General features: G+C 39.1%; 1 long non-coding RNA gene across 1 annotated transcript in view; it reads left to right on the top strand.

The window, feature by feature from the left end:
• The window catches only part of LOC116883720, a 177,548-nt gene extending 151,087 nt beyond the window's left edge, over positions 1-26,461 (top strand). Inside the window, exon 3 of the long non-coding RNA XR_004385778.1 lies at positions 25,570-26,461. This is a non-coding gene — a long non-coding RNA (uncharacterized LOC116883720). The remainder of the gene's footprint in view (positions 1-25,569) is intronic.
• The last annotated feature ends 1,428 nt before the right edge of the window (positions 26,462-27,889 follow it).

The following is a 27,889-nucleotide window of genomic DNA, read 5'->3' on the forward strand; positions in this document are numbered from 1 at the left end:
GACAGGAGAGGTGGAGGATATCAGGGATGCTGCTGTACCCCAACACAAGCAACAGCTCATTGTCCCATACCCTCTCCACATCCAAGAGATGATCCTGGAGGCTGCTTCTCCCTTTCTCTCATGGTTTGTAACCGGGACAAAGCACCCATCCAACACTCCCATGAATCATCATAACTCAGAGAAAACTCCCATTCTCCCCACTCTCCAGATGAGAAGGTGGTGGCTCATACAAGCTTACTACCTAGACAGGATGTGGACATCTCAGAGAAAGAGAGAAGATAAATAGACTTTTAGGGGAATTCATTAATTCTGGCTTCAATTTTCTGCTATTATCGTTTCAACCGTTTATCACTGCTGGCCAGAACCTGGGAATACAAATATTTACTTAAAGCACATTGGCTTGCTGACATTTAGTAGCTGAAAATCTCCAATAAAAGCTATGTCAGTATTAATAAGGAAAGAACACATTAAATTGAAAGAGAAGAGCCTTTCTGAACAAAGATAAAAAAACTTATTGCTCTCTCACACTAAGTAATTCTTTAGGACAGAGGAGTCTAGAACTCCGACTCTTTCCACGAACCCTAATATTTTTAGTGTCCAGCTTTTAAATTATTTTTGTTTTTTCCTTATTAATATTAATTCATCTTTTTAATATTCTTATGTGTTAGCTACTTCTCTTGTCTTGGATTGATAGCAGTGGAGAGCAGCTCTGTTGGAGGTGAATCTATTCATTCCCAAAGTGCTCTAAAAGTCAAGGCAGTATGTGCGACCTGAGAGATACTGAAAGGTTCTATAGTAGACCAGCATGATCAACTGTGCAATCAAGAGAAACTCTGCTGAGAGTAGTGGGTATATGGCTCTGAGGACATAAAATCAGGATTCCAGGAGGGTCTTAGAATATTCTAGAAAAAGGTTTTCCTAGTAGAATCAATGAGTAAAAGATGCATCAGCAAGCAGCCTCCTTGTAGTGGTTAAGATATTCTTGAGCTAGCTAGTTCTTTCTACAAATTGTACACATTTCAAATCCCTATACTTATTTTTGCTTAATTTCCTTAGATATACCTGCATTTTTATTTCCTTCCTACCAAGCCATTTAAGGGTTGGTAACTCTTAAATGAAAGAGTTCTGCCAAAAGGCTCTAAATTCTAGAATTTTGTTCCTCTCTTTTTCACCAGGAAACAAAAATTGTAGTTTATGTTCACAAAATCCTAATTACATTTAAAAAAAAAAAAAAAAAAAGGAATCTTTGCCGCATGGCCAAAAGAGCAGCTGACCTCAGCGGTTGCCAGGCAACACTGTCCACATCCAGACTCTGACTCAAAGAGGGGAAGCATGGTGCAGCTCCGCCCTGCACTGGAGCAGGAGGTGAACAAGATACATGCTGTGTGGCAGGCAGCATTGGCCAAGATCAGGCCTGAAGTGAACTCTTGTGGCTTGAAGATTCCCGAGTAACAGCAGTCCTTTTTGAGAAGTGGGATAATTTGTTTTTGGCAATACACTGTTTCTTTTTTTTCGTGGGTGAGAAGAAAAAGAGTGTGGGAAAAGCTTTGGAAATCTTGCAAGACCTCTTGGACATAAACTATGTGTTACAAAACATATTTTTGACGAGTTAAGTGTTAACCAACCAAAAACAGACAGATTGTCCTTCCCGTGTTGGCTTCAAAACGTAGCAGGGGAAGAGGCTGTTGCCGAACACCCTGTGAAGTTGCCGAACCCTGTCATTTTCAAAAGCTTGTCAGGAAGCCCAGAGCGCAAGAAGCCAGAATGGAGTTACTTGTCCCTTTCTGCAGGATGTGAGTGCAGCCTTCTGGGTGAGAGAAAGAGAGGAAAAAAAAGAACAATACCAAATCAAAGGACTCCAACTGTCAGTGAAGGGTGGTCCAGAATAAAACTTTCAAAGGAGAAAGAGATTCATTTTAAACCATAATGAATTCTCTTTGTCATTGAAAATTCATCTAAAAACATATTTCATGACTACTTCTGACAGGCAATGATCTGAATATGTGATGTGTAGAGACATTATTTTTTCCCTCCAAAAGCTCTTAAGTACTCCCAGAGGAAGTGGAGCTGTAAGCAGATAATTATGATACATTGTGATTTTATAAAATTCAAGACAACAAGAAAGGAAATGCTAATTCCGGTGAGACAGAGAAGGTCTCGAAGAATTGTCGTGTCTTTTTTTATTCATTTAAGTTTTAATCAACACAGAAATTTTGAACATGTATGGGGGTTACCTGTGAAGTCCTTACACACAGTGTTCAGATTAGGATAAATATATATGTCTCTTCAAAGACTTATAATTTCTATGCCACGAAAACATCTAACTCTTTCCTCTAATGTGGTGCACCTTGATGTCTATGGCACCCAACAGTCCACTAGAACTCGGTTGGCTTCGCTGAGTGTAAGCTCGGCTCCTACAAGGTCCTGGAGCTAAATGTAGAGAAGAAAAAATGGTAATACTGAATTTTATGAGCACAAAATGATCTAAATTAACTGGAAAACAAAGCATTTGAAACCCAAGGTGTTTCTGGCAGTGTCACCATCACATGACTTCCCTACAGCCTGGTTTCTGAGCTTACAATATGGACCCTGCACTCAGTAACACCACAGATCAATATTCAATGATTGAAACACTGAGAGCCCTGAAAACAGTCAGATTTGAGACCCTTGGGTGTTATCATTTGCATTGCTTTTTACTGTACATACACTCTCTTCTCTTGCAGAAATGTAATTGTGTATTCATTATACTGTGTTAAACTGTTTGATTTTTAAAATCTTTGGATAAGTTTCCATTAAAAATATTATTAAGGAAAATATCATCCCGAGTGAGGTAACCCAATCACAGAAAAACACACATGGTATGCACTCATTGATAAGTGGCTATTAGCCCAAATGCTTGAATTATCCTAGGTGCACAGAACACATGAAACTCAAGAAGGATGACCAAAATGTGAATGCTTCACTCCTTCTTTAAAAGGGGAACAAGAATACCTTTGGCAGGGAATAGGGAGGCAAAGTTTAGAACAGAGGCAGAAGGAACACCCATTCAGAGCCTGCCCCACATGTGGCCCATACATATACAGCCACCAAACTAGATAAGATGGATGAAGCAAAGAAGTGCAGGCTGACAGGAACCAGATGTAGATCTCTCCTGAGAGACACAGCCAGAATACGGCAAATACATAGGCAAATGTCAGCAGCAAACCACTGAACTGAGAACGGGACCCCCGTTGAAGTTGTCAGAGAATGAACTGGAAGAGCTTGAGGGGGCTCGAGACCCCATATGAACAACAATGCCAAGCAACCAGAGCTTCCAGGGACTAAGCCACTACCCAAAGACTATACATGGACTAACCCTGGGCTCCAACCTCATAGGTAGCAATGAATAGCCTAGTAAGAGCACCAGTGGAAGGGGAAGCCCTTAGTCCTGCCAAGACTGAACCCCCAGTGAACGTAATTGTTGGGGGGGAGGGTGGTAAGGGGGGGAGGTTGGGGGGGGGAACACCCATACAGAAGGGGAGGGGTAGGGGTTAGGGGGATGTTGGCCCGGAAACCAGGAAGGGGAATAACAATCAAAATGTAAATAAGAAATACTCAAGTTAATAAAGACAAAAAAAAAGAAAAAATATTATTAAATTAATTTTAGCTTAGTGTTAATGTCCAGCAACTTCTAAAATGGTCTTAAATATGCTGATACATTTCCTACTAATTTATTTACAAAAAAAAACCCCAGCATTCTCAACACAAACAAAAGGTGCATTAAGTCCAATAGTGTGATGGTTTGTATATGCTTGGCCCAGGGAGGGGCACTATTAGGAGGTGTGGCCTTGTTGGAATAGGTGTGTCACTGTGGGTGGGGGCTGAAGACCCTCACCCTAGATGTCTGGAAGCTAGTATTCTACTAGCAGCCTTCAGATGAAGATGTAGAACTCTTAGCTCTTCCTGCACCATGCCTGCCTGGATGCTGCCATGTTCCTTCCTGGATGATACTGGACTGAATCTCTGAATGTGTAAACCAACCCAATTAAATGTTGTCTTTATAAGAGTTGCCTTGGTTAGGGTTTCTGTTCACAGCAGTAAAACCCTAACTAAGGCAAATAGGGTCAGGTATCCAGTCAAGATTCAGTTCTTTATGTGAAAATAAACAAGGTATATTCACCTCAGTAATGTACAGATTTGCTTCTGACTTTAACAAATGGTAAAGATATGTGTGTACCACATAGTTTTCTTAAAACTAATTTCTTCATGATTTGTTATCAGTAACTGATTTGTGTACCTAATTTATAGACTTGGTTACATGAGCATCATATAAAAATTTCTCAAGCAAAAAGAGTTGTGAAGGAATATAAAAAATAAATTATTATTATTATTATAATAATAATAATAATAATAAACCTGCCATAAAACCTCACCTCTTTTATCTAACTGCTGTACCATACTGTTGGTTCATTAGCCTCCCCCTTCTCTTTGCACCCCACACTCCTCCTGCCCTCTGGTACCCACTTCTCAACTTTCCTCTGCTGTGAGAGGGACTTCCTCAGATTGCATATAATTAGTGAAAAGTGTAAAAAGGCTCTTGTTTCTTTCCCTCAAAACAATAAGTTCTGTGAGTGTTACTACAAATGACATGTTTTTTTTTTATGGCTGAATGCTATTCAGTTGTGCTTAATACACCACAATTTCTCTATTCATCTACTAGCTAATGAACACTTAAGTATTTTCTCTGCCATGGCTACTGGGAATAGGGCTGCTATCAACATCTGAGTGCAGATGTCGCTGATACTTCCTTTGGCTACAGACCAAGCAGTGAGGTATTTACTTAGGGTATTTCGAGGAATCTTCATTTGGTTTTCAACAATGGCTGTATTAATACATGCTTATATCAACACAATATATAAAAGTTTCTTTTTCTCCACATCTTTACTGCATTTGCTTTTTGAGTTTTGTTTATTTGGTTTTGGTGTTGGTTTCTTTTTGATAGCAGCCATTCTGACTGAAGTAAAGAAGCTCTTCCTGGTGGTTCTGGTTCCTGGTTTGATGGTGACCCTGAGCCTTGATCATATAATGCCTTGCTGCTGTGTGTCTCCGCATCAGAGATGCTGGAGTGTGTTTTAAAATCGACTGCTGTCTGTCATCTTACTGCTCAGCTGTCTGAGATCCTTATATATTCTGACTGTTAGCACCTTGTCAGACATGCAGTTTGTGGTACTTTTTCTCCTTCTGCGGCCTCTTTATTCTGTGAATTATTTCATTTACCCATGTAGAAAGCTAGTACTTCTTGCTGATATTCTGTGAATTTTTTCGCTTTATTTTGTTTGTTTCAGTTTTAATGTTTTCATCTCATGCTTTTCACATGCTAGGCACCACTGAACTCTACCCCAGCACTTTTATTTTTGAAGTGTGTGTCTGTCTGTCTTTCTCTCTGTATCTGTGTTTGTGCCTGTGTTTGTGCCTGTAGCTGTGTCTCTGTGTGTATACTGTGTTAGTTGTTTACTGACTATATAAATCATTCTGACCTTAAATTTCCTGACCAGTCCAGGAAGATCTCAAATTTAAGATTCTGCTGCTTCAGCATCCAAAATTTGGGGGGCAAAGTTGTCCTGGTTTCCTTCCTGTTGTTAGTACAAACACCGTGAACAAAAGTAACTTAAGGGGAAAAAATTATTTCTTTTGTTTATTTCAGGTCACAGTCTACCTATGAAGGAAGTCAAGGCAGGAATTCAATACAAGCCTGCTCGGTACTTCACACGGCATTATCTCTGACCAAATAACACACCTCAGTCATATAGTCAGGCTGGTACTGCCCACAGTAGCCTTGGCCTCCTGCATCAATTAACAATAAAGATAAACCCTCATAGATGTACTCACAGGCCAATCTGATCTAGGCAATCTTTCTATCTAGATTTTCCTTTCAGATGATTCACATTTTATTAAGTGAACAATTAGAGCTATCCGACAACCATATAAACCCCATACCATCATGCCACACTCTCTTTTACGTAAATTCACTCATCTACTTTTTGTTGTCGTCATTTCCTATGCTTTAGATAAATACCATTTTTTTCAAATGCCTTGTCAGTTCCAAAGTTCCAAAACAATTCCCCTATGTTGTCTTCAAACTCTTTCCTAATTTCAGTTCTTAATCTTATACACAAAGATAAATGTAGTTATTATCTCTCATCAAAGGAAACCACGAATGAACACAATGTAGAGATCAACAGATGTGGGTGAATCTAGCCATCTTCAGAAAAGCTCCTGTATCCATAGCTCAGGGAACATCACAGAACAGAGGAGGAAAGACTGTAAAATCCAGAATACCGTGAAGTCATGGTGTCTTCTGGAAATGCCTACATCACAAAAGAAAACTCTTGAATAATCAAAATATTAGTAAATGTGCTAATGCAGAAGGGAAAAAATGTATGGTTAGTCTCACCTCTATACAAAAAAGTATAGGCAAAGAATGAGTGCTGAGAGAGAATTTACTTTTCCCAGGAATAAGCCCCCTAATTGATTATTCAATACAAAATAGTCAGTCCTGAAACAATAAATGAACAAACAACAAAAAGAGACTCAGCAAATTTTTATTTACATATTTATGCATACATATGAAAATATGTGTGTAACAATACTAATCAAAGAGAGGAGTATATCAGTTTAAGTGTTATGAGTAGTCATGTATGGAGTTGGAGGGAGGGTACTTTTGGAGAGTCTGGGAGAAGGAAAAGGCAGAAGAATGTGATTTAATTATATTTTATTTACAAAAGTATAAATCAAAAATAAATGTTTTGTATTCTATTTTTATTTTTTCCTCTACCTCATTGGTTGTTTGGAAATAAGCTTTACTTTCCAGGTATTTGACTAGCTTCATGTAGAAGAATAAAGCTAGATTCCTATTTCTCACCTTACATAAAACACTGAATGGATCAAGAATCTCAACATGAAAGTTGATACCCTGAACTTGAAAGAAAAAAGTAGAAATATATTTGAAATTTGCATTAGTTCTTTTTCTGTTTCTACAATGAAAACATCATGGCCAGGACAAGTTATAAAAATGTTTATTTTGGCTTATGCTTCCAAAGGGATAATTCCATCAGAGTAGGAAAGCAGGACATCAAGCAACAGGTATAGATAGTGTCGAGTGCAGAAGGCCAAGAGGTCACATCCTCATTCACAAGCACAAAGCAGAGAAAACCGAAAGTGGAACTAAGTTTCTAAACTCACAGCTCATCCTTAGTAACACCCTTCCTGCAGCAAGGCTGTTCCTCCTAAATTCCCCAAATAGCATTACCTGGAGACCAAGTATTCAAAAGTCCAAAGGCTGTGAGAAACATTTCTCTTTTAAATCATCGCAAACTTTTAGACACATGAAAGGACTTTCTGGTCAGAACCAAGTAGTGCAGGCATTATAATTATTAATTAATTGTTTTCTATTTTTTCTGCTGTTACCTAATTTCATTGCATTACATGAAATATGGTATGATTTTCTAATTTTAATATCAATATTTCTTGTATGGACTAAGAATGAACTTAACCTACTTGAGAGAATATACTATCAATGTTTCGGATGCAGTTTAACAGATTACATAATTTCCTGAGGTCGTGGTCTAAAAACCCTTGAAGCTTTTTAGTCTACGGGATCATCTATTGATCAAAGGAGTGAGTTTACTATTCATAATCTGTATTTGTCTGCGGCTATTTTTTCAAAAAAAAATCTATATTCTATAAACTCGTGGTTATTGTCCCTGTCTGAACTAGATGGTTTCTAAATCCAAGTTTCCTAGAGGCACTTGAAACAGTTGATATGTGGAAGAATACCGTGAAGTGAAAGTCTGCACTTCCAGTCCCGAGGCTAAGGAGAGCCTAGACACTTGCTTAGTCATTGGCCCAGGACCTCATTGTGGAAGGACCATCCCCAGACTTCTGTTCTATGTTGTTGTATTCCTCCTCTTGCCATGGGAAACAAAGTACTCTACCTATAGATAGAGTTGTGCCATTGTTTCTTCCTCTAAGAGTTAATCTAATTGGGCCAAACAGTCACCTACCAAGTGACTGCCCCTGCAGAAAGCTCTAGCTGTGCTGAAGAACTAGAGGGCTAACTGCTACCTAATATGACAGAGTGGTTTCCCATCCAGATATGCAGCCACTCTAGAGCAGCCATCCATCCAGATGTGCAGCCACTCTAGAGCAGCCGTGAGACTCTGTTACATCTGTACATCTTTCTAAGACAAAACATTCCCTTTCTATTGTCGTCCATCTTTCAGATGCTGTCTGCAGCAAGTGCTCTTATTCTGGTAGTTTGGTCTTCCGTACTTTTCCTGTGAGCCTATACTCCCCATCATGTGCTTCTCACTCCGCCATGCAGCTGACTTCCATGCCACCTTGAGTCAAATAGCTTGGTCATTTTCCTCTTCCTCTTCCCCATTTTCTCTCCTCCAGGTATTTACTGACGGTTCTTTTAAAGACTAAAGCAATGGTCCTCAAGCTTCCTTTGAATACATTCCTAATTTTTTTATTAATAAGACTAAGAACACTAAGAACAGATGCTCATTATCCACGAACATGGAGCAGCCACAACCAGACTCCCTAAATTTTTCAGTAAAACTTCTTTCCTCCAGTGCATTATTTCTCCTCTGATGTTGTCTGAAGTTGGTAAAGGAACAAATTGGATAGCCTTTTATATCTGTCAATATTGCAATATCCATCAAGACTGGAATAGTAGGTCAGGGCTGAAGTAAATTCAACCACGGCCTACCTGAACCTGTGGTATAGTCCAAGGCCACCACAACCACTGAGACAACTGTACATGATGCGAGCTGGAAAAGAAGTCCTTTTCCTGGGACCACATTGCTCCACCTAGAATTGAGATAGGTTTACAACTTCTATACACAGACTCTAGCCTGGCTAGAGGCCAATAGAGTTCACAGTGTCAACATTCACTTGTCTAATGCTAAGCTACAAAGTCCTATGTTTACTTCTCTCTCTCTCTCTCTCTCTCTCTCTCTGTCTTTCTCTCTCTCTCTGTCTTTCTCTCTCTCTCCCTCTCTCTCTCTCTTTTTTTTTGTTATTTTTTTTTTTTTTTTTGTGCTGAGGACCAAATCCAGGGCCTTGTGCTTCCTAGGCAAGCACTCTACCACTGAGCTAAATCCCCAACCCCTACTTCCTGGTTTTAATCCAGCAGGATTGTTTGTTTCATTCTTTTTTTTTAATTGGGTACTTTTTTTATTTACATTTCAAATGTTATCCCTTACCCCCACCCAACATCTACGCATTTCCAACTCCCTACCTGGACATTCCCTTATACTGAAAGGGTCCAGTCTTGGCAGGACAAAGAGCTTCTCCTCCTTTTGGTGCCCAACAAGGGCATCCTTGGCTACATATGCAGCTAGAGTCATGCATCTGTCCATGTGTACTCTATGGATGGTGGTTTACTCCCAGGGAGCTCTGGTTGGTTGGTATTGTTGTACTTATGGGGTTGTAAACCCCTTAGCTCCTTCAAACCTTTCTCTAACTTCTCCATTGGGGACTCTGTTCTCAGTTCAATGGTTGGCTGCAAGCATTCACCTCTGTATTTGTCAGGCTCGGGCTGAGTCTATCAGGAGACAGCTATATCAGGCTCCTGTCAGCATGTACTTCTTGGCATCAGCAATATTGTCTGGGCTTGGTGGCTGTGTGTATATGGGCTTAGTCCCTAACTGGGGCAGGCTCTGAGTTGCCATTATTCCTTCAGTCTCTGCTCAAAAATTTGTCTCCATAGCTCCTCCTATGAATATTTTTGTTCCCGATTTTTTTTTATTAACTTGAATATTTCTTATATACATTTCGAGTGTTATTCCCTTTCCCGGTTTCCGGGCAAACATCCCCTTCCCCCCTCCCCTTCCTTATGGGTGTTCCCCTCCCCACCCTCCCCCCATTGCCGCCCTCCCCCCAACAGTCTGGTTCACTGGGGGTTCAGTCTTAGCAGGATCCAGGGCTTCCCCTTCCACTGGTGCTCTTACTAGGATATTCATTGCTACCTATGAGGACAGAGTCCAGGGTCAGTCCATGTATAGTCTTTAGGTAGTGGCTTAGTCCCTGGAAGCTCTGGTTGCTTGGCATTGTTGTACATGTGGGGTCTCGAGCCCCTTCAAGCTCTTCCAGTTCTTTCTCTGATTCCTTCAACGGGGGTCCTATTCTCAGTTCAGTGGTTTGCTGCTGGCATCCGCCTCTGTATTTGCTGTATTCTGGCTGTGTCTCTCAGGAGCGATCTACACTTCTGCACTTCTTTGCTTCATCCATCTTGTCTAATTGGGTGGCTGTATATATATGGGCCACATGTGGGGCAGGCTCTGAATGGGTGTCCCTTCCATCTCTGTTTTAATCTTTTGTTCCCGATTTTTAAAAGGACTGAAGGATCCACGCTTTGGTCATCCTTCTTCTTGAGCTTCATGTGGTCTATGGATTGTATCTTGGGTAATTGGAGGTTTTGGGCTAATATCTACTTATCAGTGAGTGCATACATGTGTGGGGGTTTTTGCTATTTATTTATTTATTTATTTATTTATTTGTGATTGGGTTACTTCACTTAGGGTGATAGGATATTTCCTAGTTCATTCCATTTGCCTATGAATTAATTATGTTTTTGATAGCTGAGTAGTACTCCAGTTTGTAGATGTACCACAATTTTCTCTGTCCATTCCTCTATTGAAGGACATCTGAGGTCTTTCCAGATTCTGGCTATTATAAATAAGACTGCTATAAACATAGTAGAGCATATGTCCTTGTTATATGTTGGAGCAACTTTTGGATATATGCCCAGGAGAGATATAGCTGGGTCCTCAGATAGTGGAATATCCAATTTTCTGAGGAATTCCCAGACTGATTTCCAGAGTGGTTGTACCAGCTTGCAATCCTACCAGAAATGCAGAAGTGTTCCTCTTTCTCCACATCCTCACCAGCATCTGGTGTTATGTGTGCTTTTTATCTTAGCCACTCTGACTGGTGTGAGGTGGATTCTCTTGGTTGTTTTCATTTGCCTTTTCCTGATGACTAAAGATGTTGAACATTTCTTTAGGTGCTTCTCAGTCATTTTATATTCTTCAGCTGAGAATTCTTTGTATAGTTCTGTATGCCATTTTTAATAGGGTTATTTGATTCTTTAGAGTCTAACTTTTTGAGTTCTTTGAATATATTGGATATTAGTCCTCTATCAGAAGTAGGATTGGTAAAGATCTTTTCCCAAAATCTTGGTGGCTGTTTTGACCTAATGACAGTGTACTTTGCTTTACAGAAGCTTCACAGTGTTATGAGGTGCCATTTGTCGATTCTTGATTTTAGGGCTGTTCAGGAAAATTTCCCCAGTGCTCATTTGTTCAAGGCTCTTTTCCAGTTTTTCTTCTATTAGTTGGGTGTCTCTGGTTTTATGCAGAGGTCCTTGATCTACTAGGTCTTGAGATTTATACAGGGCAAAAAGAATGGATCAAGTTGAGGATTTAACTCAGTGATAGAGTGCTTGCCTAGCAAGCACAAGGCCATGGGTTCGGTCCCCAGCTCTGGAAGAATGGATCAATATGCATTCTTCTACACGCTGACCTCCAGTTGAAGCAGAACCATTTGTTGAAAATGCTCTTTTTACACCGGAGGGTTTTAGCTCCTTTGTCAAAGATCAAGTGACCATAGTTGTGTGGTTCATTTCTGGGTCTTCAATTCTATTCCATGGTATACCTACCTGTCTCTGTACCAATACCATACAGTTTTTAGCACTATTGCTCTGTAATACTGTTTGAGATGAGGGATGGTGATTCCCCCAGAAGTTCTTTTATTGTTGAGGATATTTGTTATTCCAAATGAATTTGCAAATTTTCTTTTAACTCTATGAAGAACTTAGTTGAAATTTTGATGGGGATTGCATTGAATCTGTAGAATGCTTTTGGCAAGATGGCAATTTTTACAATATTAATCCTGCCAATCCATGAGCATGGTGATCTTTCCATCTTCTGAGATCTTCTTCAATTTCTTTCTTCAGAGACTTGAAGTTTTTGTCATACAGATCTTTCACTTGCTTTGATAGCGTCACACTGAGGTATTTTATATTATTTGTGACTGTTGTGAAGGGTGTGATTTCCATAATTTCTTTCTCAGCCTGTTTATCCTTTGAGTAGAGGAAGGCTACTGATTTGTTTGAGTTAATTTTGTATCCAGCCACTTTGCTGAAGTTGTTTATCAGGCTAAGTAGTTCTCTGGTGGAACTTTTGGGGTCATTTGAGTATACTATCATATCATCTGCAAATAGTGATATTTTGATTTCTTCCTTTCCAATTTGTATCCCATTGACCTCCTTTTGTTGTCTGATTCCTCTGGCTAAGACTTCAAGTAGGGAGAGAGAGGGCAGCCTTGTCTACTCCCTGGTTTTAGTGGGATTGCTTCAAGTTTCTCTCCATTTAATTTGATGTTGGCTACTGGCCTGCTGTATATTGCCTCTACTATGATGAATTCTTGATCTTTCCAAGACATTTAACATGAGGGGGTGTTGAATGGGTGTAGATGCTTTCTCGGCATCTAATGAGAGAATCAGGTGGGGTTTTTTTTAGTTGAGTTTGTTTACCTAGTTGATTATGTTGATGGATTTCCATATATTGAACCATCCCTGTATCCCCGAGATGAAGCCTACTTGATCATGATGGATGACTGTTTTGATATGTACTTGGATTCAGTTTGCAAAAAATTTATTGAGTATTTTTGTGTCGATATTCATAAGGGAAATTGTTCTGAAGTTCTCTTTCTTAGGCATAAATGTGGTTTCATAGAAGAAATTTGAGAGTGTTCCTTCTCTTTCTATTTTGTGGAATAGTTTGGACAGTATTGGTATGAGGTCTTGTATGAAGGTCTGATAAACCCATCTGGTCCTGGGCTCTTTTTGGTTGGGAGACTTTTAATAACTGCTTCTATTTCTTTAGGAGTTATGGGGTTGTTTAGATGGTTTGTCTGTTCCTGATTTAATTTTGGTACCTGCTGTCTAGAAAATTATCCTGTCTGTTTCATCCAGATTTTCCAGTTTGTTTGTTTGTTTTTTTAATATAGGCTGTTGTAGTAAGATCTGATTTTTTGCATTTCCTCAGATTTTGTTGTTATGTCTCCCTTTTCATTTCTGATTTTGTTAATTTGGATACCCTCTCTGTGTCCTTTGGTTAATCTGGCTAAGGGTTTACATATCTTGTTGATTTTCTCAAAGAAACAGCTCCCGGTTTTATTGATTCTTTATATAGTCCTTTTTGTTCCTACTTAGTTGATTTCAGCCCTGAGTTTGATTATTCCCTGCTTTCTGCTCCTCTTGGGTGTGCTTGCTTCTTTTTGTTCTAGTGCTTTTAGGTGTGCTGTCAAACTGCTAATGTATGCTCTCTCCTGTTTCATTTGGAGGCACTCAGAGCTATGAGTTTTCCTCTTAGCACAGCTTTCATTTTGTCCCATATATTTGGGTATGTTGTCCCTTCATTTTCATTAAATTCTAAAAGTCTTTATTTCCTTCTTTATTTCTTCCTTGACCAGGTTATCATTGACTAGAGAGTTGTTCAACTTCCATGTATATGTGGGTTTTCTGTTGTTTTTGTGGTTATTGAAGACCAGCCTTAGTTCAATGTGATCTGATAGGATGCATGGGATTATTTCAATCTTCCTGCATCTGTTGAGGCTTGTTTTGTGACCAATTATATCATCAATTTTGGAGATGGTACCATGAGTTGCTGAGAAGAGGGTATATTCTTTTGTTATAGGATGAAATGTTCTATAAATATTTGCTAAATCCATTTGGTTCAAAACTTCTGTTAGTTTCTCTATGTCTCTGTTTAATTTCCGTTTCCGTGATCTGTCCATTGTTGAGAGTGGGGTGTTGAAATCTCCCGCTATTATTGTGTGAGGTGCAATGTGTGTTTTGAGCTTAGGTAAGGTTTCTTTTATGAATGTAGGTGCCCTTGAATTTGGAGCATAGATATTTAGGATTGAGACTTCATCTTGGTGGATTTTTCCTTTGATGAATATGAAGTGTCCTTCCTTATCTTTTTTAATAACTTTTGGTTGTAAGTTGATTTTATTCAATATTAGAATGGCTACTCCAGCTTGTATCTTCAAACCATTTGCTTGGAAAGATGTTTTCCAGCCTTTTAGACTGAGGTAGTGTCTGTCTTTGTCACTGGAGTATGTTTCCTGAATGCATCAAAATGCTGGGTCCTCTTAACATATCCAGTCTGTTAGCCTATGTCTTTTTATTGGGGAATTGAGTCTATGGTTGTTAAGAGATATTAAGGAATAGTGATTGTTTTTACTGTTATTTTCGTTGTTAGAGGTGGAATTATGTTTGTGTGTCTCTCTTCTTTTGGTTTTGTTACAAGGAAATTACTTTTTTGCTTTCTCTATGGTGTAGTTTCCCTCCTTGTGTTGGAGTTTTCTACCCATTATCCTTTGTAGTGTTGTATTTGTAGGAAGATACTGTGTAAATTTGGTTTTGTCATGGAATATCTTGGTTTCTACATCTATGTTAATTGAGAGTTTTGATGTATATAGTGTCCTGGGCTGGCATTTGTGTTCTCTTAGCGTCTGTACAACATCTGTCCAGAATCTTCTGGCTTTCAAAGTCTCTGGTGAGAAGTCTTTTGTAATTCTGATAGGTCTGCCTTTATATGTTACTTATCCTTTTTCCCTTACAGATTTTAATATTCTTTCTTTGTTTTGTGTATTGGTGTTTTGACTTTTATGTGTCAGGAGGAATTTCTCTTCTGGTCCAATCTATTTGGAGTTCTGTAGACTTCTTGCATGTTTATGGGCATCTCTTTCTTTAAGTTAGAGAAGTTTTCATCTATAATTTTGCTGAAAATATGTACTGACCCTTTAAGTTCAGAGTTTTCACTCTCTTCCATACCTATTTATCCTTAGGTTTGATCTTCTCATTGTGTCCTAGATTTCCTGAATGTTTTGGACTAGGACCTTTTTGCATTTTACATTATCTTTGATGTTTTTCTCCATTTTTTTATGGTATCTTCTGCCCCTAGATTCTCTCTTTTATCTCTTATATTCTATTGGTGATCCTTGCATCTATGATTCCTGATCTCTTCCCTAGGTTTTCTATCATCAGGGTTCTCTCCCTTTGTGATTTCTTTATTGTTTCTGTTTTCATTTTTAGGTCCTGGATGGTTTTGTTCAAATCCTTCTCCTGTTTGTTTGTGTTTTCCTGTAATTCTTTAAGGGATTTTTGTTTTTCCTCTTTAGGGTCTTCTACTTATTTACCTGTGTTGTCCTGTATTTCTTTAAGGGAGTTATTTATATCTTTCTTAATGTCCTCTGTCATCATCATGAGATGTGATTTTAATCCAAATCTTGCTTTTCTGGTGTGTTGGGATATCCGCAATTTCCTGTGGTGGGAGAACACAGTTCTGATGATGCCAAGTCATCTTGGTTTCTTTCGCTTAGATTCCTGCTCTTGCCTCTATCTATCTGGTTATCTCTGGTGTTAGCTGGTCTTGCTGTCTTTGACAGTGGCTTGACCCTCCTGTAAGTCTATGTGTCAGTACTCCTGGAGACCCACTTTCTCTTAGTGGGATCTGGGTACAGAGAGCTGTGTCACAGGGTCAGCTCTGTGAGTACAAGCAGAAACTGGAAGGATCCTGTCCCAAACTGCTCTTGGGTTTCTGTGTCTTGAAGGCTACAGGCTGGTTCCTCTTAGGCCAGGAATGTGAGCAGAAGTGGTAGTCTTACCTCTGCTCTCAGGTGTGCCAGCACTCCTAGCAAGTGGCTTTCAGCTCTGGGCTCAGGCATGCCATCATGCTCCCCACTATGGTGATAAAGGATTAAACCTCTGCAATGTAAACCAGCTCCAATTAAATGTTTCTTAGAGTTGTCATCATCATTGTTAGCATTCTGTCTAAGCTCCACCCCCCACAGTTACCTGGCCACAGCCAGGTATGCCTGACACTGTAAAAGGGGCTGCTTACCCACTCCTCACTCTCTTGCTCTCTCTTGCTCCTGCTTCCTCTTGCTCTCTCTTGCCTCTTTGTCCCTTCTCTCCCCATTCCTCTTCCCCCCCTTCTTTGCATATGCTCATGGCCAGCCTCTACTCTACTCCTCTACTCCTCTCCTTCTCTACTGTCTCTCTATCTTTGTCCTACTACCCTCTTTACTCTTCTTTCCATGCCCTGAATAAACTCTATTCTATACTATACCATCATGCAACAGTCCCTCAAGGGTAAGGGATGATTCAGCATGGACCCACTGAGGCACCCCCTTTCCCCAGAACTCCATAGAACATATCCCCCCTCTCCTTATCTTTTATAAACACAACATGGTGCTGAAACCCAGGACATAGCCTCTCTTTATCTTTCTATAAACACATCAATCATAGTGTCTCTTCACAGAAACAGAAACCCTAGCTAAGACCCCATGGATTCAAGAAACAGCAGAGCAGGCCAAAACAGACCACAACTCAGATGAGGGCAATTAAAGGTGAGGCTATACCCTGAAGAGAAATCAGATTAAAGTTCTCAAGCAATGCGGAACCAGAATTAAAACAATGATTGTGTGGCCAGAAGTGTTTGATTTTGCATACTATTTGCTCTATTTTCCCTGTGTTTAAATCAAAATCTCATGCCAGTATTTCCAAAGATAAATTTGGCTCACTTAAACCACTTTATTTCTCTTTGAAAACCTTGACTAAATTTCCTTTATCTGCCTTTGCCATTACTTTCATTAGTGTTTTGGGTTGAATGTCCAATCCTGGCTTGTCACAGCTACTAAAGAGGGTATTTTGTCCTAAAATTTCAGATATAGTAGATAAGGAAGAGCATGGTGAATGTTTTTCAAGTTTATTTTAAAATATATAGTTAAATATATGTTATAAATTAAAACTAAACACTAAGATTAAAAATGCAATCCACGCATTCCAGCATAACAGTTTTTAAAAAAGATATTTAACCAAAACAATACAAAGAAAACCTTTGGCATAGCTAGCAAAGCACAGTGGGCATACCTGTAATTCCAGTTTCTTAGGAGGAAAAGCAGAATAATCATATTTTCAAGGCTAGCCTAGAAAACTTAGAAAACCCCTCTCTCAAAAATAAGATTTATTTTAAAAGAGGCAGGAGGTCCTGTAACCGACTCTGGGCTCCATTGCTTAATATGACACACAACATGGACTTGGCCATGTTTGCCTGTGATCTCTGTGCACAGCAGGCTGCAGGCTGAGGCAGAACTGTGAGTTGACGTACAAATGGAGTTATATTTTGAGACCCTGACCCAAAAAATAAATCCAAAAAACAAAACCCAACAACAAGAACAAAACCTGTTATGTTGAACAGATCATAGGAGAAAAAAAGACTAAAAACAAAATGCCCTATAGACCATAAAAAGGCATATACCATATAAAGGCATATACCATATAAAGGCATATACCATTTACCAAGTAAACATTTGCAGATCATCTTTAACTATTGAAAGTTAGTCAGAAATTAGAATATGAGATGAGTAAAATAGCATTCATGTTACAGCTTAAAAAATATGCTCCTAAATCTTAATACACAGGAATGTGGAAATTAAATGATAAACAAACAAATTCTGTAAAACCACAATCAAAACAAGGTGATATACACTGTTAGTACCAGACAGAATTTACATCACAGCAAAGTATTTTAATAAGAATAAGTAGTGGACATGACATAATCACATTCGAAAAATAATTTGAGTTTGGAAGTTATACAAATTTGCATGTGTCCTACCAAAACTATTCAAAATATAGAAATCTTAAATGAACAAAATTAGAAGACAATAACAAAGCATGAAGAACTTAGCATTAGCATATTAGAAACTGAGTTTCAACCTCTAAAGCACCAGGCAGAAGAGAGATTCACTAAACAAGTACATAGTGGATATCAAAAATCTAATATCCCAAATTTATCTTATTGGGAGTCCTGTAGCCCTTTAGTAGTCCATCTAGAACACTTTTTAAGAGAAAATAATTCTTACAACTTTTAAATGGCAAATGAATGTTTTTTGGGCTATTTCTGTTAAACATATGTTTTCGCCTGCTTTTCCCTGGATTGTGTGCTCTATGACTTATGTCTTCCATGTGTCTACTGCAGAGTCATCCACCCATCAGAGGGTGTCTGTTGTGGCTGTGATTCGAGACTGATGCATCTCCTGGGAACATCCCAACCTGACCTATGTCTTCCTCTTCGGTGTTTGAAGAGTCATTAGAAATAGATTAAGTCACCCTGATGTGAAGCAAATTGAAACTTGTGGCTTGGAACTCAGACATGTTCACTTTAAGTTTTATGAAGGGAAAAGTTTCCCTGTGGGTCCTTGACTGCATTTAGAGAAAGATGTATGAGTTCAACAATTACTTGTCTCTTTGAAAGTCTGAGATACAGCACAAGGAATGCAGTTCACTAAATCCAAAGAATCTCAACATTCCTTCTAGTATTATACCCTCTAATGTTATAACCATGTCAGCCTTCTATGGTCTTTCCCAAACAGTGTAATTACCACAGTTGGCCTGGGGAAATGTGCCCTCTGACTTAAGTCAATTACTCCAGCCTCTATTACCCGGCTGGGATGCTTCCTGTTTTTACTTTCCCAGTGACATAGAAAAATTAACATGCTGACTTTGGAAGTGACAGAAATACTATAGGCTTACTCAAAGCTGGTAACTCATCATACCATGACAGCCATAGGAACTACTGATGTCCACATATCCTTTGTGTCTGCCAGAGTCTTGACTAACCTGGTTTCATTTGATATTACCAAAGTCTTATAGTCAAGAAAAGGATTCTTGCCAGAATTTAAAAAGTTTGAGACTAAAAGAATTAAAAGTGACACCCAGAAAACCACATGATTGAATGGAAAATGTATCAGAACATAGTTTTTCTAAGCCAAATGTCACTACTTCCTTTCTGCCTCAGTAGTCTATTTCAAATTTGATTACCAGGCAGAGGTGCATGGAGTTCTGTGGGAACATATTTCACTGCTCTGGCCCATCTTGACCATACCTTGATGTACCCAAATTACTTATTTGGCAAAGAGAAAAATCTCTGGAGCCTGACAGCTTGGGCTCTGATCCTGCCCTATAACACAATATAAATTTTACAATTCTGAAACAGTTTCTTAACTTCTCTATGCTACGGTTTCTTTGGGTATAGTACCCCAGGTTATTGTAGGAATTCAGAACATTACCATGGATCCAAAGTACATAGCATGTATCAATGGGTGAAGAAAGTTTTGCTGCCAGAAGATTGTCTTTAAAGGAGTATACCATGATTGTTGGAGGTGAGGTCAGTATTTAACTGCTGGGACCTAAATAACATATGCATGCTATGAAATAAAGTGAAAGGAAAAGGAAAGACTCCCATTTGAGGATGTGCAGAGAACGATATACTTTTCACAACTAATGTTAGAAAGACATTGTCTGTCCACAATGCCACATTTTCCAGAAGTAGGAAGACTGACATTTCAGCCAAAGAGAATTATTTCCAAATTCAGTTTCCCCCCTTTCCTGTATCCAGCTCACTAATTCCCACATATTTCTTCTTTCCTGCCTTCTGTTTCAAATCTCTTTTGGAAAAGAACTGAGTAGGTGAATAAAATATCAAGAGCCCAGTGCTGGCGACAACAGAGATCGCTCAGCTACTGCACCCAAATATGTCCCTCTTTCCTCCTTACACCAGCTATTTCCATGAAGTCTACAGTATCTGCTGGTTCAAGCTCTGCACCTACGTACAATTTACAGAAGTGCTTAGCATGTGTTAGGCACAGTCAGCAAGAAACCCTGGAGAATTTGATCTGTCTCAATAATCCATAAACAACCTTAAGTTTTGAGCATTCCTTTGTGATTTCTCTGGTTTTGTTTTGCTCCTTTGTATTAAAGTCCCTTCCATTCCCTGTGATGTCAGACTTGCTGTCAGATTCTACCAGTTTCTCTTCATCAGTACTTATCACTGTTGTGTAAGGCTGCTTTACACTAATATAGTAGTAAATATAGGATAATTTGTTTCTTCCCTTAATTTTAACTTTTCTGTATACTCAGATTCAGGTGCTATATTTTAAGACAACATAATAATAAAAGTAACCAAATGTATGACTGGAAAGCTTAGGGTTCAGTACAATGCTTCCTGATGTGTTTGTACTGTGACTCCAATTCTCGGGTGAAGATTTAAGGATGCTCATGCCATGTCCTTAAAGAGGTGTGCTACTGACCTCTGCATCTAACAAGGTGAAAAGTTAATGTCCAAAAACATACCAGAGAATGACAAACATAAGAGGAAAGCAATAGATGAGCTTAGAGACCTTGAATATAATTTGAACGACATGTTGAAAAAAAAAGTTTCATTAAAGTGGCTGGAAGAATACTAATAGAATTAGAAGAGAGGGTCACAGAAATGAGGAATAACATCTGACGATCAGACATGGGTTACAAAAAACCAAAAGGGATGAATGAATTCTTCTCATAAGCCCCAGTGTCATTATGGCATAGTAGTACAATAAAACTAGATGAAGAAAAAAAAATCTTAGACTCTCTGAGGCTCATGGAAACAGACAATAGCTTATTTAAATCTTCAAACAAGAAGGGAGAGCAGAAATGTGCTTGCAGATAATGCCCAAATAAACTACTGCCAATGAATGAGAGAAAATAATAGTATTTTTCAAAAGTGTGGGAACGTGCTTATCCATAGAAGTTCCTGTACACACCCTACAGGAATGTATACCTGAAAGAAGAAAACAAAGATACTGGAATAAAATTTAATAAGTAAAACTGATCACAAAATTTTCTCAAGTGTTCATTTTAATTTTGTTTTGTTTATTGGTTCATTTTATTGTTCATTTTAATTATGGACATAGGCTTTGGATTGCAAAATACTAAATTTTTATTCTGAAAATTTTATACAACATATTTTGATCGTATTCTTTCCTCTCTACCAATTTCTCCCAGGTCTCTCCCCCTCCCCCCTCTCTCAAAAGAAAACAATAAATATACACAAACATACAAAAATAGAATCCATTTTGTATTGATCAAGTACTTCTGGGCATGAGTCCTGCCCTGCAGTATGGCTCATATACCCCATGAGACTTGATTAGAGAAAACTGGTTTCTCTGCTAGGAGGTAGCAATTTCAATAGCTTATAAGTTACAAATGGGACCGTGTGTCCACTGCCCTTTCTCAGTGCTTGGCTTTTGTCTGGTTTGAACCTGTGCAGGCCTTGTGCATGCTGTCATATTCTCTGTGAGTTTATCTGAACATCTGCCCTGTTGGCTCTGAAAGACGTTGCTTCCTGGGCATTATCCACCGCCTCTGGCAAGTAAAACCTTTCTTCCTCCTCCTCCATATCAATCTCTGAGCCATGAGTGGGTGATGGGATGAAGACATCCCATTTTGGGTTGAGTGCCCCCAAGTTTCTCACTCTCTGAACATTATCCAGTCGGAGGTCTCTGTGCTAATTATCTATTATCTACTCAAGAAACAGCTTCTCTGGTGAGGGTGAGCAATGCTCTGTCCTTGATAGCATCTTAACAGTGCCTTCTCAAGCTTGAGAATATGTTTATGGTTTCAGATGATGATAACTTGGCTTGTGGTCACCTACCTTCTAACCTGATGGTTTACCTCTTATAGAAATCCTCCCTTTTCTTCTCTCCAAACCATATTCCAAAACCAAGATGCTAGCGTAGGTACATCCCCCATAAGTCTTGACCATTTGAATGCTTGGTTCTGGCTGATGGCTGGTTGAAGAGAATCTGGAGGTGTGGCCTTGCTGGAGGAACTATGTTCCTCTGGAAGATTTCATTTCCAGTTAGTTTCTCTGACTCCTGCTGGCGATTCGAAGTGTGAGCTTTCACTGCTCTAAACCCCCTACTGCGTGCTGCCCTGCTCCACTATCATGGGACCCTAACCTTCTGAAGCCAAATAAACTTTTTCTTCTGGACGTTGCCTTGGTCGTGTTGTCTTATTATAGCAGTAGAAAATGAACTAAAGCAGATACAATAGCTATCTGAGAACCGCACATTTTAAAGTCTTGGTTTCTACCAAAAAAACATAGTCTAGTGTGATCAAAATAAGTATGTACACAATTTAGACATTAAATTCTACATTAATGCTTTTTTTAAGAAAAGAGTGAGAGCTCATAATATGTAAAGGACTCATATTTTCTCTCATCTGCAACCTGTGCTCTATGTAGCTGAAATGTCTAACCAGCAACTTAATTTAGGAAGGCCACTTTCTCTCTGCTTTTCCTTTTCGTTGACGTTCCCTTCTTCTTTAACCCACATCTATTACAGGCAACCTTCCTTCCACTTAGCATCTTCTATGCTTCCTCATCTACTCATAGGAGAAGTATTTACCTTTCCCTCCAGATTTAATATCGACCTACATAAATATATTTTTTCTCCCAAGCCTCTGACCTCCCAAAAGAATGTCTACTCACATCCTGAATTCTTTCATCACCATGCTCATCCTCACAGCTCAAACGAGCTCAAAACATTGGCTTTTTTTTCATCATGATTGATATATGCGTATGTGTCTGGCAGGTTTATTAACAGCAGATTTTAGATGCTAAGATAAACTTTACATAATTGGGACACTCGGCAGATTAAAATATAGACAGGAAATTTGCTGGAATGATAACCATCCTCCTCCTACTTACATAGGGATGTGCTATGCAGAGCAAGAAGATGACAGGATGTGAGGCACAAATGTGGAGGCTACAAGGATCCCTGATTGAAGCATCTCCTCCCACCCTCACTCCTCAGCACCAACTTTGCATCACAGATAACTGAGGGACCCCTCTGGGAGGGTCAGGAATGCCTTTGAATGAGTCATGCTTTAAGACTAATAGTCTAGTAGAGAAGAGGCCAAATTACTTTAGCTCATTAAAGTACTTTGTCAAATGCTACAATTTGCTACTAACTGAGAATATTTTCTCCGGAGATGCTGAAAAATGGGAAGAATGCCAAAAAGGCAGCCCTGCTCAAAAGAAGGGCTGAGAAACTGCAGGCTATCCCAAGACTGTGGAAAAACCAAAGAGGCCATGTCATGCGTTGCCTTTTTTACCATGAACTCTCAACACAGTTCTGTAGAGCTTGTGGTCCAGACATCAGTAGGCAACAGAGGGTCTCCTCAAATTTGTCAGCATTTTTATATGGGTATATCTACAAATCAAATTGGAAATTCTGAGCAAATGCAGCTTCTCTCTTAACCCAACTATTTCACGAAGCCAGTCCTCTATACACTTTCTACACTCTGTCCTAAGACTTCAAATACTTAAGAACCCTCCTTAGATTACGTATCAAACTCCTTCCCCCTTCAACCAATGAATTTATATAACCATTGAAACGGTATGAATTGTTTTAAGCCTCTGGTATTTGCTGAAAAGAACAGTTCAGGTTAACAGTGTTCTGCTAATGAGGAGAAAAGTGGACCCAAATTATCCCAGTTACCTCCTTTTAAAAATATATGTAATGTTTTGGGTGTGAGTGTGAGTGTACATGTGGGTGTTGGTGTGCCTGTGTGTGTGTGTGTATGTGTGTGTGTGTGTGTTGAGTTGGGTGTCTGTTTGTGGGTAGGATGTGTGTTCCACAGTGAACATACAAAAAGCAAACAATTTGCAAGTGTTTGTTTTCTTTCCACCATGTGGGTCCCAGGGATCAAACTCAGATGTCAGGTTTGGTGGCAAGTCCCTTTACCCACTAAACTACCTTGGTGCTACAGACCAGCTACCTTCTTCTTAAAGCTGCATCTTTGTAACATTATCTTATCTCCTTGTTGTAACAAAATATACTGACAAAAGCAACTTAAGGGAGAAAGGGCTTATTATTTAGGCTCACAGCGCCAGGGCATTCCCCACTATATGTAAGTCTAGCAGTGGGAACGTGAGGCAGCTGGTTGCCTTGTAACCACAGTCAGGCAGCAGAGAGAGATGAATACCCATCCTTGGAAACTTCTCCCTTTTTATGTGGTCTAGGAACCAAGGCATGGTGTTATACTGGTCTAAACAAAAAAGTAAGGTAGATTTTTACCACCAAACTTGATCGAGCTAAAGCATGTCCAGAGACTATCCTAATCTAAAAATTCTTAAAGGTGTGTTTGGAGGCTTGTCTTCGGGGTGAATCTGTATTTGGAGTACAGAGACACTTCATATTACCATCCACAGGAACCCAAGGATGTTCCCCTAGACTGTTAGAGATCTCATCCCAAACCAAATCATGAGTTGTGGCTTTCATGCAAGAAAGAATTTAAGAGCTAGCAGGTTTATGGCATAGACATGAGTTTAATGAAGATAGATGTTTTAGCACAGGCTTAGACATGAGAGTTAGGAAGAGACACTCAAAAGAAAATGAGATATAAGACCATGAGAGAAGGGCTTTTAAAGAAGAACCATAGTTCATTAATTTTTATTGTAATTATAATAACTGTAATTGTAATTGTAATAACTGTGCTAGGCAGTTGTTTCTGAAGACCAAGGAATCTCCTTAGCTACATTCTCAGTTCAATCTCTTTCATTTCAACCAAATGTATGTTTTTCACAAATTAGAGCCATGAGTGAGCAGTCTTCCCTTCGGACCTCAAAGGGCAGGGTGTTTCTTGCTAACAGTTATACCCTGTCTCCTAGCACACACCTTTGTGGAAGTTTAACTCATTCTAGCTCTTTTCTTCCTCTACAATCTATACATCATTCATAACTTTCTGCCCAACTTATGGCTTTCTTTTTTGGCTGTATATCGTAGAGCTAGAGAAATGCAGTAAAAGGAGCCACACCACTGCCTGAATGCTCATCTGTGTTGAAAGTTCCTCTGCCAAACAAATTACTCTGTTAGCCTTAGATTCACTTTCTCTCAAGTGGATCTTCCTGCTTCAATTAATGTGATGAAGGTAATCCTTCACAAGCATGCCCCAAAGCTAGCATATTGAAAATAATCCCTCATGAGTCTGGAGACTTATCGCTTAGGTGATTCTAGGCCCTATCAAATTGAGAATTAACATTAACTATCACACTGTGGAAATGAGTTTTACTTTCCTGTATGTAAAGAGGAAATGTTGGTATTTATTGAATAGATAGTAGTAGAATTATTTATAATAATTATGTTTCCCATCTTAAAGAGTTTCACAATATTTATGGAATAGATAATAATTAACATGAATAATTAGCATGGCTCAGACTCTCATCTATTAATGTGATAGAATAGAATTTATTCTAAAGAATAGAATGCATGCACTAAATGAGTTGATATAAAGTACTTATTTACTAAGACTGAGAATTTGGTAAATATTAGCTGTTATGATCATCTTCTAACGAACCTTTTCAATAGTCTGAATTGAAAGAAAGCAAAATTGGGTTGCAAGTATTAGATTATCACTAAGAATTTGAGTTCTTAGCATAATGTGTGTCTCTTAGCTTGAAATGAATGATTCCAAATATGGCCATGGAAGTAACTCATTTCCCTCTACTCATTTGTACTCTTTTTCATGTAAAATAGATGCAGGTAGAATCAGACAGCCATGTCAGAGTGATGAGGAACTGGAAGAAACAACTGTATTTCAGGCAGACTCATCATTGGTTTTTTTTTTTTCAGATATCACAATGCCATGAGCACATCCTTCCTGAATGAGAGAAGACATGTATTCGTAAACTGGAGGCACTCGCTGGTGAAGTATACAACTTCCTATTTCCTTGGTGAATGCCTCAGAAAACATGATTCTGAGAATTTTCAAATTTTCCACTCATTGTCACCACCCACTCACCTCCCAGGCCTCACTCAGAATGGCTGGGATGAGTCAGGAAACAGTTTGGGAAGAGCAGACCTGGGGGAGGATTGTAGGCTATGGCTGGCTTACTCAGCAGCTTACAGAGATCAGTAACCTTGGCATTTTGATGGTTTTTGGGACAAAGGAATATGACTTCTTCAATTCACAGACCAAATCCATAAGCATTCAAAATAGATCAGTGGCTAATCTCCTCTGAGGAAATGAGTGCCTACTTCCTTATAAAAATATCTCTTCGTGTGTCATGTTATATGGTGATTATATTCTAGGTGTGACAGTTTAATTATCTCAAGTCACTTGATTTTTTTCCTTTTTGTGCCCTAGTGAGTCATCTTAAATCCTTCTTATAGCAGCTTCATGTAGGTTCCAGATGGTCCCTTTTGGGTTCCCCCTGTTTCTTACTATGCTGACTTGAGTGAGAATTGCCCCCACAGGCTGGCTCAGCTCTTTGAACACTCGGTTCTCTAGCTGGCAGTACTATTTGGGTAGGTTTAGGAGGGGTGGCCTTCCAAGAGGACATATGCCCCTCCATCAGGGTGGTCTTTTAGGTTTTAAAAGCTATTTGCCATTCCTAATTCACTCTCCGTTTCATTCTGTAGTTTAGAATGTGAGTTCTCAGCTCTTCGCTTCCAGCTCCAGCCACAGTGCTTAGCTGCCACACTGCCTTACCAGTCCAGTGATGACCTTTTTGCCTTCTGTAACCATGAGCCCATATAAACTCTTCCTTTTCTAAGTTGTCCTGATTATGTCATCTTATCACAGCAATAGAAACAGAGTAAATACATTCACCATGGCTGCCGGTTCCCTTTGTTTCTTCTCTCACTGCTCCCACAGAATGTCTAAAGCAATGTTTCTCAACCTGGGAGTCACAATCCTTTCACAGGAGTCACCTGAGACCATTGGAAAACACAGATATTTAAATTATGATTCATAACAGTAGTAAAATTATAGTTATGAAGTAGCAATTAAAATAATTTTATGATCGGGATCACCACAACATGAGGAACTGTGTTGAAGGAATTTAGCATTAAGAAGACTGAAAACCACCACTTTGGAGTTTCTTAGTTTCACATTTAGTCTTTTTTACTTTTTAAGAGTTGCCAGTGGCTCATAATCATCTTAGTAACAGACCTGTGCTTTCTTACTGTAAGTCTCCTATTCATATCTAATATGTTACATACAACCTCAAAGATACCAAGCCTATTAAAATGTGTCTCTATAAAATTCCAGAAGATGCATATGTGGGAGCAGGAAGGCACGTCCAGCACATAGGAACTCGTGTGGTCCAGAGTGCCAGGCCTCAGTGCTATTAAAAGTTTGCTGCTGAGATCAGGATGTTATCTCTTTTTTCAGCATGGTCTCCCAGGAGATCAGCACCACCACCAGACAAGGTGGTGATAATGTGAGGAAAAGAAAACTAGTTCACCTTATCCTAAAACAGACAAATTCAGGGTCACTGTGTAACAAAACACTGCACCTCTACAGTCAACAAACATGGCAGGCTTTCTAATTACTGCTTTATCAGTTCCATTTATACCTTTGTTCTTATTTTTTTCTGTGGAAAGGATTTAGACACTCAAATATAGAATTTACTCATTTCTTTCTATTACTTTTTCAACTATATTGGGGGTATAATCAAAATTTTCCAGCCACCACCTGTGTTGAATGCTTAGACTGTACCATAGACATCATTGTGATGTGACTGAAGGATATGGGCATTAAACCCTGGTGAGTTCACAGCTAGATGGACTATGAGGAGGGAGGGGACTAATTAGAGGAAGGAGGTGACCTGAGGCATGACTTCGAAGCATACATCTTATCCCTCCTTCTCTTTTTCCTTCTCCATACCACCTCTTCTTCTGTCCTTTGTAGCAACCATGAGGAAATCTACTTTATTCTACCACATGCTGCTTGACTACACGTCTAACCTTATCATTGCCCAGAGAGATTAAAGCCAAATGATCTTGGAATGAAATCTCTGGAACCAGAAGCTAAAATTAGGTTTTCCCCCCTTTTTTATGCATTTTTCTTGGGAACTTTGTCACAGCAATACTCAGTGACTAACAATACCTCCCACTTTTCTCCCTGCCTTGCTGGTAACAATCACTTATCTAATTTTGTCCATGTGAT

The sequence above is a fragment of the Rattus rattus genome, chromosome 14 (assembly GCF_011064425.1).
Source record: "Rattus rattus isolate New Zealand chromosome 14, Rrattus_CSIRO_v1, whole genome shotgun sequence".
Taxonomy (NCBI): domain Eukaryota; kingdom Metazoa; phylum Chordata; class Mammalia; order Rodentia; family Muridae; genus Rattus; species Rattus rattus.